General features: G+C 48.9%; 1 long non-coding RNA gene across 1 annotated transcript; it reads right to left on the reverse strand.

Annotated features, from left to right (window-relative positions):
- Positions 1-6,748: 6,748 nt before the first annotated feature.
- On the reverse strand, positions 6,749-9,528 carry LOC141938698 (uncharacterized). The gene is made up of 2 exons (XR_012627367.1): positions 9,042-9,528; positions 6,749-8,720 (listed from the first exon to the last, which is right to left on the reverse strand). It is a non-coding gene; the product is annotated as an uncharacterized LOC141938698 (long non-coding RNA).
- Positions 9,529-15,556: the final 6,028 nt, after the last annotated feature.

The raw sequence follows: 15,556 nt of genomic DNA on the forward strand, positions 1-15,556 counted from the left end.
CTTGGGGGGGGGGGGCGAGGTCATTGTCTATCCTTGGTGGGGGGGGGGGGCTGAAATCGTCGCCTATCCTGGGGAAGGGGGGCTGAAATTGTCGCCTGTCTTGGGGTGGGGGGGGCGAAGTCGTCGCCTGTCTTGGAGGGGGGGGGGCGACGTCGCCTGTCTTGGAGGGGGGGTGGTGCCGAGGTCGTCGCTTGTCTTGGGTGGGGGGGGACGAGGTCGTCGTCTATCCTGGGGGGGGGGGTGGGGGGGTTGAAATCGTCGCCTGTCTTGGGGTGGGGGGGGGCGAAGTCGTCGCCTGTCTTGGGGGGGGGGGGGCCGAATTCCTCGCCTGTCTTGGGGGGGGTGGGTGCCGATGTCGCCTGTCTTGGAGGGTGGGGGGCGATGTCGTCGCCTGTCTTGGGGGGGGGGGGGCAAGGTCGCCTGTCGTGGGGGGGGTGGGGGGCGAGGTCGTCGCCTGTCTTGGGGGGGGCGATGTCGTCGCCTGTCTTGGGGGGGGGCGAGGTCATCGTCTGTCTTGGGGTGGGTCGAGGTCTTCGTCTGTCTTAGGGGGGGCGCCGATGTCGTTTGTCTTTTGGGGGGGCGGGGGGGCGATGTTGTCACCTGTCTTGGGGGGGGGAAGGCGATGTCGTCGCTTGTCTTTGGGGGGGGGCAAAGTCGCCTCTCTTCCGGGGGGGTCAAGGTCGCCTGTCTTCGGGGGGGGGTGGGCGAGGTCGTCGCATTTCTTGGGGGGGAGGGGGCGCTGTCCTCTGTCTTGGGGGGAGGGGGTCGATGTCGCCTCTCTTGGGGCGGGGGCGAGGTCGTTGCTTGTCTTGGGGGGGGGAAGGCGATGTCGTCGTCTGTCTTGGGGGGGGGGGCGAGGTCGTCGCCTGTCTTGGGGGGCGGGGGCGAGGTCGTCGTCTATCCTTGGGGGGGGGGGGGGCTGAAATCGTTGCCTATCCTGGGAGGGGGGCTGAAATTGTCACCTGTCTTGGGGTGGGGGGGGGGAAGTCGTCGCCTGTGTTGGGGGTGGGGGGGGCGAAGTCCTCGACTGTCTTGGAGCGGGGGGCGATATCGTCGCCTGTCTTGGGTGGGGGGGGGGGCGATGTCGTTGCCTGTCTTGGGGGTGGGGGCGAAGTCGTCGCCTGTCTTGGGGAGGGGGGGCAAGGTCGCCTGTCTTCGGCAGGGGGGGAGGGCGATGTCGCCTGTCTTGGGGGGCGGGCGATGTCGTATTCTGTCTTTGGGGAGGGGCAAGGTCGTCGCCTGTCTTGGGGGTGGTGCCGAGGTTGTCGCTTGTCTTGGGTGGGGGGGGGCGAGGTCGTCGTCTATCCTGGGGGGGAGGGGGGCGATATCGTCGCCTGTCTTGGGTGGGGGGGGGGGTCGAGGTCGTCGCCTGTCTTGGGGGGGGGCGAGCTCCTCGCCTGTCTTGGAGGGGGGTCGATGTCGTCGTCTGTCTTGGGTTGGGGGGGGCGAGGTCGTCTCCTGTCTTGGGGCGGGGGCGAGGTCGTTGCTTGTCTTGGGGGGGGGGCGATGTCGTTGCCTGTCTTGGGGGGGGGGGGGGGGGCAAGGTCGCCTGTCGTTGGGGGGGTGGGGGGCGAGGTCGTCGCCTGTCGTGGGGGGGGGGGGTCGACGTCGTCGCCTGTCTTGGGTGGCGGGGGCGAGGTCATTGTCTATCCTTGGTGGGGGGGGGGCTGAAATCGTCGCCTATCCTGGGGGAGGGGGGCTGAAATTGTCGCCTGTCTTGGGGTGGGGGGGTGAAGTCGTCGCCTGTGTTGGGGGGGGGGGGCGAGGTCGTCGTCTATCCTGGGGGGGGGGGGGTGGGGGCTGAAGGCGTCGCCTGTCTTGGGTGGGGTGGGGGGGGCGATGTCGTCGCCTGTCTTGGGGGGGGGGGTGGGTGACGATGTCGCCTGTCTTGGAGGGTGGGGGGCAAGGTCGCCTGTCGTGGGGGGGGTGGGGGGCGAGGTCGTCGCCTGTCTTGGATGGGGGGGGGGGGGTCCGAGGTCGTCGCCTGTCTTGGGGGGGGGGGGTGGGGGGCGAGATCGTCGCTTGTCTTGGGGAGGGGTGGTCGATGTCGTCGCCTGTCTTGGGGGGGGCGATGTCGTCGTCTGTCTTGGGGGGGGGGGGGCGAGGTCATCGTCTGTCTTGGGGGGGGTCGAGGTCTTCATCTGTCTGGGGGGGGCGCCGATGTCGTTTGTCTTTTGGGGGGGGGGGGGGCGATATCGTCACCTGTCTTGGGGGGGGTGGGGGGGCGAGGTCGTCGCCTGTCTTGGGGCGGGGGCGCGAGGTCGTCGCCTGTCTTGGGGGGGGCGCCGATGTCGTTTGTCTTTTGGGGGGGCGGGGGGCGATGTTGTCACCTGTCTTGGGGGGGGGAAGGCGATGTCGTCGCTTGTCTTTGGGGGGGGGCAAAGTCGCCTCTCTTCCGGGGGGGGTCAAGGTCGCCTGTCTTCGGGGGGGGTGGGCGAGGTCGTCGCATTTCTTGGGGGGGAGGGGGCGCTGTCCTCTGTCTTGGGGGGGGGGTCAATGTCGCCTCTCTTGGGGCGGGGGCGAGGTCGTTGCTTGTCTTGGGGGGGGGGAAGGCGATGTCGTCGTCTGTCTTGGGGGGGGGGGCGAGGTCGTCGCCTGTCTTGGGGGGGGGGCGCCAATGTCGTCGTCTGTCTGGGGTTGGGGGGGGGGGGCGATGTCGTCGCCTGTCTTGGGGGGGGGGGGGGGGGGGGCAAGGTCGGCTGTCGTGGGGGGGGTGGGGGGCGAGGTCGTCGCCTGTCTTGGGTGGGGGGGGGGGGTCCGAGGTCGTCGCCTGTCTTGGGGGGGGGGTGGGGGGCGATATCGTCACCTGTCTTGGGGGGGGTGGAGGGGCGAGGTCGTCGCCTGTCTTGGGGAGGGGTGGTCGAGGTCGTCGCCTGTCTTGGGGGGGGCGATGTCGGCGTCTGTCTTGGGGGGGGCGGGGGGCGCCGATGTCGTCGTCTGTCTTGGGGGGGGGGCGAGGTCATCGTCTGTCTTAGGGGGGGGTTCGAGGTCGTCGTCTGTCTTGGGGGGCAGGGGCGAGGTCATCCTCTATGCTTGGGGGGGGGGGGGGCTGAAATCGTCGCCTATCCTGCAGGGGGGGCCTGAAATCATCGCCTGTCTTGGGGTGGGGGGGGGCGAAGTCGTCGCCTGTCTTGGGGGGGGGGGGGGGGGGGGCGATGTCGTTGCCTGTGTTGGGGGGGGGGGGCGATGTCGTCGTCTGTCTTGTGGGGAGGGGTGGGGTGCGAGATCGTCGCTTGTCTTGGGGAGGGGGGGCGATGTCGTCGTCTGTCTGGGGTGGGGGGGGCGATGTCGTTGCATGTCTTGGGGGGGGGCGAGGTCATCGTCTGTCTTGGGTGGCGGGGGCGAGGTCGTCGTCTATCCTTGGTGGGGGGGGGGCTGAAATCGTCACCTATCCTGGGGGAGGGGGGCTGAAATTGTCGCCTGTCTTGGGGTGGGGGGGGTGAAGTCGTCGCCTGTGTTGGGGGAGGGGGGGCGATGTCGTCGTCTATCCCGGGGGGGGGGGGGGGGGTGGGGGCTGAAGGCGTCGCCTGTCTTGGGTGGGGTGGGGGGGGCGATGTCGTTGCCTGTCTTGGGGGGGGTGGGTGCCGATGTTGCCTGTCTTGGGGGGGGGGGTGTGCCGAGGTCGTCGCTTGTCTTGGGTGGGGGGGGGGGCGAGGTCGTCGTCTATCCGGGGGTGGGGGTGGGGGGTTGAAATCGTCGCCTGTCTTGGGGGGGGGTGGGGGTCGAAGTCGTCGCCTGTCTTGGGGAGGGGGGTGCCGATGTCGTTTGTCTTTTGCGGGGAGGGGGGGTGGGGTGAGGTCGTCACCTGTCTTGGGGGGGGGGGACGGGGGGGGGGACAACGTTGCCTCTCTTCAGGTGTGGGGGGGGGCAAGGTCGCCTGTCTTCTGGGGGGGGGGGGATGGGCGAGGTCGTCGCATTTCGTGGGGTGGGGGGGGTGATGTCCTCTGTCTTGATGAGTGGGGGGGGTGCGCGGTGTCGCCTCTCTTGGGGGGGGGGGGCGCAAGGTCGTTGCCTGTCTTTGGGTGGGGCAAAGTCGTCGCTTGTGTTGGGGGGGGCGATGTCGCCTCTATTGGGGGGGGGGGGCGGTGTCATCGCCTGGTTTTGGGGGCGGGGGGGTGAGGTTGTCGCCTCTCTTGGGGGGGGGTGGGCCGAAGTCGTCGCCTGTCGGGGGGGGCGTGGGCCCATGTCATCGTCTGTGTTGTGGCGGTGCTGTCGTTGTCATCTCTCTTGGGGGGGTGATGTCGGGAAGTAGTTGGCTACATGCAATAGCGATATCATTATCCTAAATGATGTGCTTTAGTTTCCGGTGAAAAACAAAAATGCTACTGGGTTCGCTTCTTTTCTAGCAAGACCACGCACGCGACCTAACTTCTAACAAAACCATGTTCTAGATAGGAGTAAAGAACAAAGCAGAATTAGATCCTATAAGATTTCCTTCTCAGAAATACCACAGGCTGCAATATAAATTATTTACTGTACATTGCCAACAATTCAGAGTGACCTTGACATTCTGACTAACTCCCCTAAGAGTCCCAAAGGACAGAATAGACAAAAAACCACGGAATTGCATGACATGTATCAGAAACTGTATGAACCAGCCTAACTAACACCTAAGTTGCTAGAACAAAAATAAATTGCAAAACATGACAAACACCCCCACAGGAGATTTATCGATAACATATGAAGGTGATCCTCTTCTCTGAAAAACTCCGGAAGAGATCTAAGCTGACGACACACGTCTTTGGGATACCAGATACCAAATAAAGACATGTGATAAGATGGAAAACAAATAGATGGCTCTGGAGCACAAAGATGGTTTCAGAAAAGGTTCTGGCAAAACGAGAGGCATTGTCACGGGGATTAGAGAGACCAAAGAAGTCTCGGGGATGCAACGAATTCAAAAGGGAATCAAACAAAGTAGAGATGTCCTCAGGGGGCTGGGGAACTGAATGGAGGTGCACCGAATGGATGGGAGGACAGAAAGACCGACTGGGGTAACAGATGCGGATGCAGGAAGGGTTCCAAATGGAAAAAAGGAGCTCAAAGAGCCCTCACGAGAGCTCGGCAATGGGAGCGGAGGAGTCCTGAGCGGGCCTTGGAGACCAAAGAAACCTTGGAGATAACAAAGGGGAACTGCAAAGGGGATTTCAACAAAGTACAGATGTCATCAGGGGATGAATGAAGGCATGCTCAACGGTTAAAAGTGTGACTCAAATTCTTCCTTGTATTCATGATACAAGTCTGGGACTTCACAATGAAAACACCAAAGTCAAACAAACAAACAAAAAAAAAATCATACCTTCAGCATGAAAGAGATTGCTATTACCATCTAAAGCTAGGATTTAGCCAGTGTAAGCACAACACCCAGTGTTTCCAGTGCCAAGCTCTACACTGCGTGTCAGCTGTCAGAGAGGCAAGGGGGGCTGGAGCTCGATGCGCCAACTGTCAAATCAAATAGACGAAAACACCAACTTTTCAGTTTATTTTTTAAATAAATTTCACTCATGGATGACTAGCAAGAAATGCATGTTCATACATTAACTATAAGCTATTGAACAATCCTCTCTGTTTTCTAAGTAATTTGAGTCAAACTAATGCCTTATTATGAAAGACAAGACCTACTAGATCTTTCCTCGAGATAATTTTTTGGTTGTAAGTTAGGGCATCAGTTCTGAAACACTCCTTCCTATTATGGGAGGATTTTATAGTTACCACTGCAATTAAAAAAAAAACAACAAAACCCTTTTCCCCCATAAAGTTTGTGGCTATATGGCATTCTCCTAGGAGACTTTCATAGGTCTTCGTGTTCCACAAAAGTTCTTGTCAAAGCTAAAAATTTTGATGGTGGTAGGTCAAGGCAAGGTTTCCATGATGAAATTTTCAGTGAACTTTGCCTAATGATCACTGATTTATTCCATCTTAAGAAAGAATAACTGGGTTTTTTTCCCCTTAAACATAAATGGATCCAAGTACATGTTACATCAATTTCCTTCCTTTTACAGCCAGGCAATCTCAATAAAGCTGAACTGTGAATCGTACAGTATCTGTGGTCTAAATTCAACTTAGAAATGGTTTCACCACTTCTTTTTGAAACATAGTACACATTTATCTTGGACCAGTTTGTTAATGTGTAGAAATTAATATTTTGGTTTTAACAACCAAGTCAAATATGACACTAAATCAAAATTTTTGAAAAGTACGAAGGAGGAGTTACCTGTTCACCAATTCTAACTTTACAATGAACACTGAAAATGCAGTCAGTGTGGCTGTTGCTTAACAATCACAAATTTTACAGGTGAGTCTGAAAACTAGCAGGCTCTGCTGCAAACGTTTGGTTCTCTGAGATGCTGATCTATAAAAGACCTCTAACAAACTACCGCAGCCTTAACAGACACTTAGTTTACAGTTTAACACCTTGTAACAATAAAATACTTAAAACAGGACTTTCAACAACATAGGTAATGGCACATAACTTGGAATTATAAAGTGACTTTAACCCCTTACGATGACATCTTAAAAAGTATTTGGATACAGAACTTCCAAGCTCACCTTAAGAGGTCAACACATTAACTCTTAGAGAAGTCATTCGCCGTTGACAAACCTTGTACTACTCACCCTTAAGACTCACTGCAGTATCAGTTACATTAACTATGAAAAACACATCTCCTTGTCTTTCCAATAAACTGTTCCATTTGAAGTTTTTGACAGCCAAGATACACGGGAAGTGAAAAGAAAGTGAAAGTCAGTCAGCATTGTTCAACATCATTTTAATCTCCACCAAGGGAAAATAATATAAACATGTTAACACAAACAGAAAATGTTTTGGAAAAGACCATATGGTACTATGACAGGGTTTTAGTTTATAGAAATGTAATTTATAATTTTATAAAAAATATATGAAAGAATAACATCTTTCAGTAACATCAGACAGTATAGAAAAAATAAATCTCAACATTAGTTGTACTCTGATGGTCCTTCTAGTAAGAAATTTAAAAGTGCTTTTCAATAACAGTGTTACAACTCAAGATTAGTGCAATATGTCAAATCTGTTTTAAAGCAGATATTTATAGCAATTATGCAAGTTCTTACAATCAACAAAGCCCAATCTAAAAATTAACACTAAGTGAGGTAAGTATTCTAATTAGAATTAAACATTCCTTAAACAGCTTACACACCAATTCTACTGCAAGGAAAATACTGGTGCTCCTTCATAGAAAGGCTCAAACCTAAATATGACGTGAAACTTACACTACAAACCAGTGAATACTTGGAATTTAAAAAAGCTCTTGAAAAATATACAGTTTAGTATGTTTACAACCCAATGCTACAAACAGTACCTAATGCAAAATATACCAGCTTAAATAAACCCAAACTTTACAGTTAGTGTACTGAATTTGCTTTTGAATACACTATTTTGTTCCGAAGTCCTCCTAGAAGCTCCCATATAAAGTTAGCACATTAACTTAATGTAGAAATTTCACTGTATTTTTATCTGTAAATATGAACAATTTGGTTACAAACTATGACTGCAACTATGAGTACCATTACTCTTCAGGCAAGTGAAAAACACAGCACTAGTTGGGGGGAAAAAAAAAAAAAATCAAGATTTACTCTTCCCTGTTTTATACATGACAAGCTGGCAATAATAAAAGATACCCTATAGTTCTACAGGTTTTCTGCAGGAATTTGCAGAACTCTAAAACCACTTTTCATTTTATTGTAGTTTCTTTACTCTGTGATTTACAAGTAACTATTGCCTTTTATATGCAGGAGGCAAAAACTAGACTGCTAATGCTGAGCCCTTATGGCTCATTTGCATATGGAGCCAAAGGCAGTTCATATTTTATTTCTCAAGGTGTTTATAAGCAGGATTTAAGTCACTATCAACAACAGGAATAAAGTATAAATTAATGAACTTTCATTCTAATAGGCTATGGCTTAAAAAGCCTACCAACTGAACTGTTTTTTATAGTATTGCACTGAACTTTAGTATTGAACTGACAGTTGAAGCCCGCACAGAACCCATTTTATAAAAATATTGCAATAAAAAAAGCAATCAATAAAATGCAGTATCTAAAAAAAATGCCAGTAGTTTAGTCCTTTCTCCCACCACAGTCTGAACTGCATCATCTGAAATAGGTCTGGGACAGTCTTTGGATACCAGCTACGTAGTTCTTTCAACATAACAGACAACCCATAACAATAAGAGAAGCAATCAGAGTTTTCTACAGTAATATTATAAACTGAAAGACAGTACCCCTGAGTGTATGTCTCAAATACCTTAGAAGGACTTGTTGCCTTTGCTCAAGGTAGCTTCAGAAATTAGACACAATTATTCTGTGACTGCATATTATCTCTACTCTGTTATTTTACTGGCACGTTGAGTCCTTTTTAAATATGTTATATTAACCCTGATAATGATATGGAGACTTCCTGCTCCTAAACCAGGAAGCTGCTTCCTAAAATGCAGTAAGTTGTCATTGCAGTGACAAGTTGCTTAAGGCTTTAGTAGAGTCTCTAATCATCTGTTCTACCTTGGGATTTCCAGCTCCACTGGTTGCCAGCTCCTTGTCAATAAGCCCCAGGTCAGGCAAGTCGGGGATGGAATCGGCAACAATCCTCACTGTCCTCTTCTGGTCACCTCCAGGTGTTCCCATCAGGATTGGGATTCTGCGGCTTCTGGCAGCCTCGAACACAACTTCACCTCTCTTCACAATTCCCTGTGAATTTACAACAGTTAAAAAAAAAGTAGTGATACAAATACAGTATTTTAGTTCTAGCCTGTAGTTTACAAATATGTACTGAACGCCTGATAACGGATTAAGCCCTACATTTTACAAGGCAAATAAAAAAATCATTTAGAAGTCCTGTTAGCAGATTTACATGCACAATCATTAAAAAAAAAAAGGGAAAATCAGCAAATCAAAAATCCCTGAATTGGTTTTAGAGGACACAACAGATGTATAAATTTAGTATAAATTCCTAGAAGAATTCTTGCTTAAAAGCCATAAAGTCTGACTACAAAGTTTAGAAATACTCACCCTATTTTACAGGTGAGGAATTGAGACTAAGAAAGATCGTCTGAATTCAAAGTGCTTTAGTTTGTGCTCAACTTGCATAGCACCCTCTGACAAGTTTAGCAATTTGATCCAAGATTTCACAAACCTACAGAAGAACCAAAAATTCAAATCAGAGTTTACATGTTCACAATCGCTAGCTGAATTCTAAGCTTTCAGTTTCTTTAATAAAAAGGCTAATACTGAAAGAATCTATGGCTGAAGGGGGAGTTGCAGAATATAAGTATGGTAAATCCATAAAAAGGAAAATAAATTCTAAATAACCTCTTACTAATAGAGAAAGGTATGGAATTGAAAAGTAACAAAGGTTGCTGACCAAGAGATACTGTACTGTCATTGAACCCATACAACAGAAGACTTTGAGCCTCTTGGATTTCAAGTACATGTGGGGAAAATAATTCAGAAATAAGTGAAAACAGAATTCAAATCTACTTCTGTGGAAAAAGTAGAAGCAGAGAGTCCCAGAGATACATAGGAGGCATAAATAATCCATTACAGCTCCCCAAAAACAAAAGACTAACAACATAATAGACAACTGTTTACAACGGACAGCTCAAAATTTAAATAACATCAAAAGCGGGACAAAGGGAAAGGGATTAAAATACAATCAAAACCAAAAAAATTAAGGAAGCAGAGCAAAAGCGTTACAACAAAATGAATATGCGCTACTCTGACTGGTTAGAGGAGGACTGTTAATACATCAAGAAATATTACCCTGCCATTAAAAAAAATTAGACCACAAACAAATGGTAGAAGGAAAGAATAAAATTCAAATGTAGCTGAAAAAATATTTTGTAAAACCATACAACAGTAATGGGTTTTGTATAGTTTGACACAGCCCTGTAAAAGAACAATGAGAATAAGGAATAATAACTGAAAAATAAGAGAAAGGGAACTGAAGAATTATCTTAGGAACAGATCCTTAAAGGAAGTAACAGCACTACAGAATGAGCCGTGTGTCCCTTGGGAACCATGGCGGGAGGCAGCAGACATGGTACCACACAAGGACTGGAAGCAGTCACCGTTCACAGGAGCCTGACCGCCTCATCCCTGCTCCAGCATCTTTAGTGGCTGAGCCTGGACGAGCTGAGGGGAAAACATGCGGGCTTATTCCAGCATCTGCCTGTTACCAAGAAAGAAAATACATCAGGTGACAATGACAGCCCGACACCATTCCCACTTACAAACAAAGGGAGACTTACCTGCTACACCTCAAGTTTTCTGGCTATAGCCTCAAGCACCAAGAAACTATCACTCATAGCACTCTGAGGAGGCATAATTTTGAGTAGAATTAACCCTGTGGCGTCCATCTTGCCATTTTATTCCCAAGAACTGAATCTCCTGTGCTGGTCCCTTGATCTTGCTTTTCTTTATGGCAAACCCAGCTCTCAGAAGAATCTCAATTACTTTTCGTCCTTTCTTGAACACTTCTTCTGCCTTGTTGCCTCACACAATGATGTCATCGATGTACTGTAGATGTTCAGGGGCATCACCCTTTTCCAGTGCAGTTTGAATTAGTCCATGACAAATAGTGGGGCTGTGCTTCCACCCCTGGGGCAGTCGATTCCAGGTATATTGGACACCCCTCCACGTGAAAGCAAACTGTGGCCTGCACTCTTCTGCCAAAGGAATTGAAAAGAATGCATTGGCGATGTCGATTGTGGTGTACCACTTGGCTGCCTTTGACTCCAGTTCATATTGGAGCTCTAACATATCTGGTACAGCAGCACTCAGTGGTGGCGTCACTTCGTTCAGGCCACGATAGTCTGCTGTCAACCTCCACCCTCCGTCAGACTTTCGCACTGGCCATATTGGGCTATTAAAAGGCGAATGTGTCTTACTGATGACACCTTGGGTCTCCAGTTGACGGATCAGTTCTTGGATGGGAGCCAGAGAGTCTCGGTTCGTGCGATACTGCCGTCGGTGCATGGTCCTCGTAGCAATTGGCACCTGTTGTTCTTCAACTCGCAACAGTCCTACAACAAAAGGATCTTCCGAGAGGCCAGGCAGATTAGACAACTGTTTGACTTTCTCTGTGTTCACACTGGCCACACCAAAAGCCCATCGGTATCCTTTTGGGTCTTTGAAATACCCCCTCTTGAGGTAGTCAATGCCCAAGATACAAGGGGCTTCTGGGCCAGTTACAATGGGACGTTTTTCCCACTCGTCCCCGGTCAAGCTAACCTCGGCTTCCAGTACTGACAGTTCTTGATATCCACCTGTCACTCCTGAGATCCAGATAGGTTCTGCCCCTCTATAACCTGATGGCATTAATGTACACTGTGCCCCGGTGTCGATTAAAGCCTGGTACTTCTGTGGATTTGATGTGCCAGGCCATCGAATCCACACTGTCCAATACACCCGATCATCCCTTTCCTCCTCCTGGCTGGAGGCAGGGGCCCTCTATTCCTGTTCTTGGTCAGAGTATTCACTGTCTGACCCTTGCCGTGCCAGGCCAGAGACTCCTTCATCAGGGCCAAGGGAGGTGATCTCAGTCTTCCTGTATCTGGGAGATCGCTGATTACTTTCTTGCGGTTTCACACCAGCTACATTAACAACCTTCTTGGATGTCTTCTTGGCAGGGGTCTTTCCTCGCAATTCATGTACACGAGCTTCCAACTTGAAGGTGAGTTGACCATCCCACTTCCTCATGTCCTCCCCCTGGTCACGCAGGAAGAACCAAAGTTCGCCACGTGTCATGCGCCTAGGTTTCCCTTTCCCTCTGACTGGGGTGGAAGAGAACTGATTTCTTGGGGTGCTCCTGACATTTAAGGCACTCGCCCGTAGAGATGAGGAGGTACCAAGACTCTCTTCAAAGTTCTGAAGCCAGGAAGAGACTGCCTCCACAGTTGGCGTACATCTTAGTCCTTCTCCCACATCCATTTCTGGATAGTACATTGCAGCCAAGCCAGCAGAATACGAGGATGGTGCACCTTTAATCACCTTCCTCCACATGGCCCGTGTGCACAGGACATCCTCTGGATTTTTAGGGGCTTCATCATTATCTGGATCACCATAGATGACTTCCAGCACTGCTAATTCTCTCAGGTACTGCACACCTTCATCTGCAGTAGTCCACTTCCCTGGGGAGTTGTCCGTAAGATCTTCCTTGAAGGGATATCTTACTTTAACACTTGAAAGGAACCGTCTCAACAGACTGCAAATTCCTGTTTCTTTTCCAATTCCCCTTTCAATTCCTCGATCTCTAGCAAGGGAACCCAGCTGTTGGGCTTCCTTACCTTCCAGCTGCTGAGCATCAGCCCCATTATCCCAGCATTGAAGCAGCCAGGCAGCAATCCGCTCACCCGGCTGGCGGCTATAGTCTTTCCGCAGATCTCGCAGTTCTGATGATGTCAGGGACCGGGTAGTTTCTGCCTCCTGTTTGAGCTCCGTTATTCCCTCTTCTGACCCCTTTGCTGAAGGACCCGCTTCTTCCTCTTCTTTTTCGTCCCTTATTAATTGAGGGTATGGACCTGTTGTTCTCCTTGTCCACTGTTTCTTTTTTACTACTGGGGCAATCTCTGCTGTTATTGTTTTTGTTTGAGTCCCCATCTCCACCACAGTCCTTTGAGAGCACTGAACTGCAGCTCGATAAGCACAGGCCAGGCCCCAGTACAGCGCTAGGAGTTGCTGATTTTCATCGGGATAGACAAGGCACCCTTCTATCAGGTGTTGTGTCAATTTTGCAGGGTTGCTTGCCTGTTCAGGGGTAAGATCCCAGGCTACAGGAGGTGATAACCGTCCTAGGAATCTGCCCAAATCCTTCCACTCCCCCTGCCACCCAGGGACAGGCCGCCTCAGGGCACATTTTGGTATTCTCTCACCCAAAATTTGCCTTCTCTTACACCAAAAACCTAATGAGCTCCACACAGCCCACAATAGGCAAATAGCATCAATGAACAGTATCAAAGAGCTAACATAAGAATTAATAAGTACTTCAGGAGCTTGCAGAATAAAACCACTCATGATGTTCCCAATTTCTTCCAGCATGTTCCTGAGCTTAGCAAAATAAAGAAAAGCAGAGCAATAAACAAACCCGTGACCAGCACAAGAGCTTGTCGCTTACTAACTGCTATAGCTATAGCACAATTAATATAAACTGCCGTTGTCCCGCCCCACGTTGGGCGCCAAAAAAGACTCTGGTGGTTTGACCTTGGCTAAATGCCAGGTACCCACCAAGTCGCTCTATCACTTCCCCCCCCCCTTCCCCTTTTTTTCTCAACAGGGCAAAGACGGGAAAGAAAATAAGAAAGGAAAAAAAAAACCCAACCCTTGTGGGTAAAACAACAGCAGTTTTAATATAAGCAAAGCGAAGCAAAGGTCCGCGTGCGGAAGCAAAAAAAGGAAAACAGATTTATTCTCTACTTCCCATTAACAGGCGATGTCGAGCCTTCTCAGGAAGCAGGGCTCTGATACGCGTAGTGGTTGCCTCGGAGGACCAAGGGTGACCCCACCCCCTTCCTCCTTTCTCCCAGCTTTATACTGAGCAGACGTCATATGGTCTGGAATATCCCTTTGGTCAGTTCGGGTCAGCTGTCCTGGTTGTGTCCCCTCCCAAGATCTTGCCCACCCCGTCCCACTGTGGGGGGGGGAAATGTCAGAAAGAGCCTTGGTGCTGTGTAAGCACCACTCAGCAGTAGCCACAACACCAGTGTGCTATCAACACCCTGCCAGCTCCCAACATAAAACACAGCACCATGAGGGCTGCTACAGGGGAAAACCAATTCTGGCTCAGCCAGACCCGGTACACTCACAAAGCAGGACAGAAAAGCAGCACTTGGCACCCTACTTAACCCTTGCCATCTAAAAATGCAGAATTGCTTTAAATAGGATGGTATGCTTTGATTTGTCACAATGATTATGATTACATTTATTTTCTGCTTGCAGATATTATTATTAAAAAAGACATTTCATTTCAATGTACATATAAAATCAAAGGAGAAAAGAAAGGCAGTGTGCCTGATTTAATTACTGTCCTGGTTCTTTCAGTAAACGATGGCTGAGCATACCAATATGAATAAGGATTTGTAACTAAACGTCACACTGTAATTATGAAAGAGCAGGAAACTGAGATACAGACTGTGATCCTAACTGCTCCATGATAACCATATGAACGCGTATCACTCCAAGTATTCTTTCATGACCCCGGACTGCTCTTTTGCCCTTCTTGTCTATTTATGAAGGAAAAACCTCTTGGCATCTAAATGATGGCTGTGATGTTCTGTGATGCTGATCTTCTAACTGCTCCATTTACCCGAACAGGATTTACAAGTACGTGTCATTAATAAAATCTGTGTCAGCCAGAAAGGAATCTAACTTATACCCAGCATTGGAACATAGCAGTCCTTCACCTCTCTTCACACCAAAAAAAGAGCCAAAAATACTAATTTGCTCAGGAAACAGTATTTTCCTTGACCCACTGAGAATACACAGCACGGGCCAATCATCTGTATCTCAGACACGTTTTAAACACGTTCTGAAGGACGCACAGCCAGAAGCTAGTGTTACACGCCTCCTGCAGCTCACCAGCCAGGCTCCTTCGCAACTCAAATTTTCATGTAAAACACACTAAGACTTTCAAGATAAAGTTAAATTGGTAGCAGTTCTGGAGGTTTCTTCCCTCATTTAAAATTGGATTAAGATACACCATTCACTTACATAAATAACAGAACAGAAACAGGACTCGGACTCTCAGTTTAGTAGGACTTTTCCAGAATGCTGGAGGACTAACTTTATAGTAGCCTATGATTTCTGTTTAGTTTCATTCCAATTTAATACTAACTTCTTCTCTAGTCATTACTTCTTCTTCTCCTTCCTTTCAGTGACTTAAGCATCAATCCTCCTAAGAACACGCCTAGCCACAAGCATGCAATGGTTATTTTTGACCAACACAAACACGCTCTTTTCATTTGATAATGCTACCTATTCTTTCACTGCAAAGCCCACAAAAATCCGTTTCCCCCGTCCCCAGTGCTCTTTCAGAAGCTGTAGATCAGGGTTAAAAGAGTTTAAAAGATGACAAGTTTTATTTCATTTCCCTGCAGACCTTAAGTTACTCCATTAGTGTGTCAGATTTATTAAACAATGCTTTGGGGAAAATGTGTAGCTTAGTACAAGAGGTCATTCTGAAAATACAGAAATCCCTCTGTTTCTAACTTTTCTAGCTATGGAGAAACCAGCTGCATGTGACTCTCCGTTCTACACTTCGAAGCCACGATGGAAGTTGGATGTACATGTGAAATCAGGCCACAGTTCTGGCTCGTGCTGCTCTCCCTTCACAAGAAGTTTCACAGAGGAATAGCGAGCATTTACTCAGTGAGTCTTTTTCCCTTGCAAAATTAAAAACTACCATGAACTTCCCACTTTAATTGCTATTAGGATATCTATAGAGTGGTGTTATTGATCAGTTTTTGCTATGGTCATTATTAGTACTGCTTACTTTTTTATTATGTCCAAAATCTGTAGTGACAATGCAAGAT

Source organism: Strix uralensis, unplaced genomic scaffold (genome assembly GCF_047716275.1).
Source record: "Strix uralensis isolate ZFMK-TIS-50842 unplaced genomic scaffold, bStrUra1 scaffold_244, whole genome shotgun sequence".
Lineage (NCBI taxonomy): Eukaryota > Metazoa > Chordata > Aves > Strigiformes > Strigidae > Strix > Strix uralensis.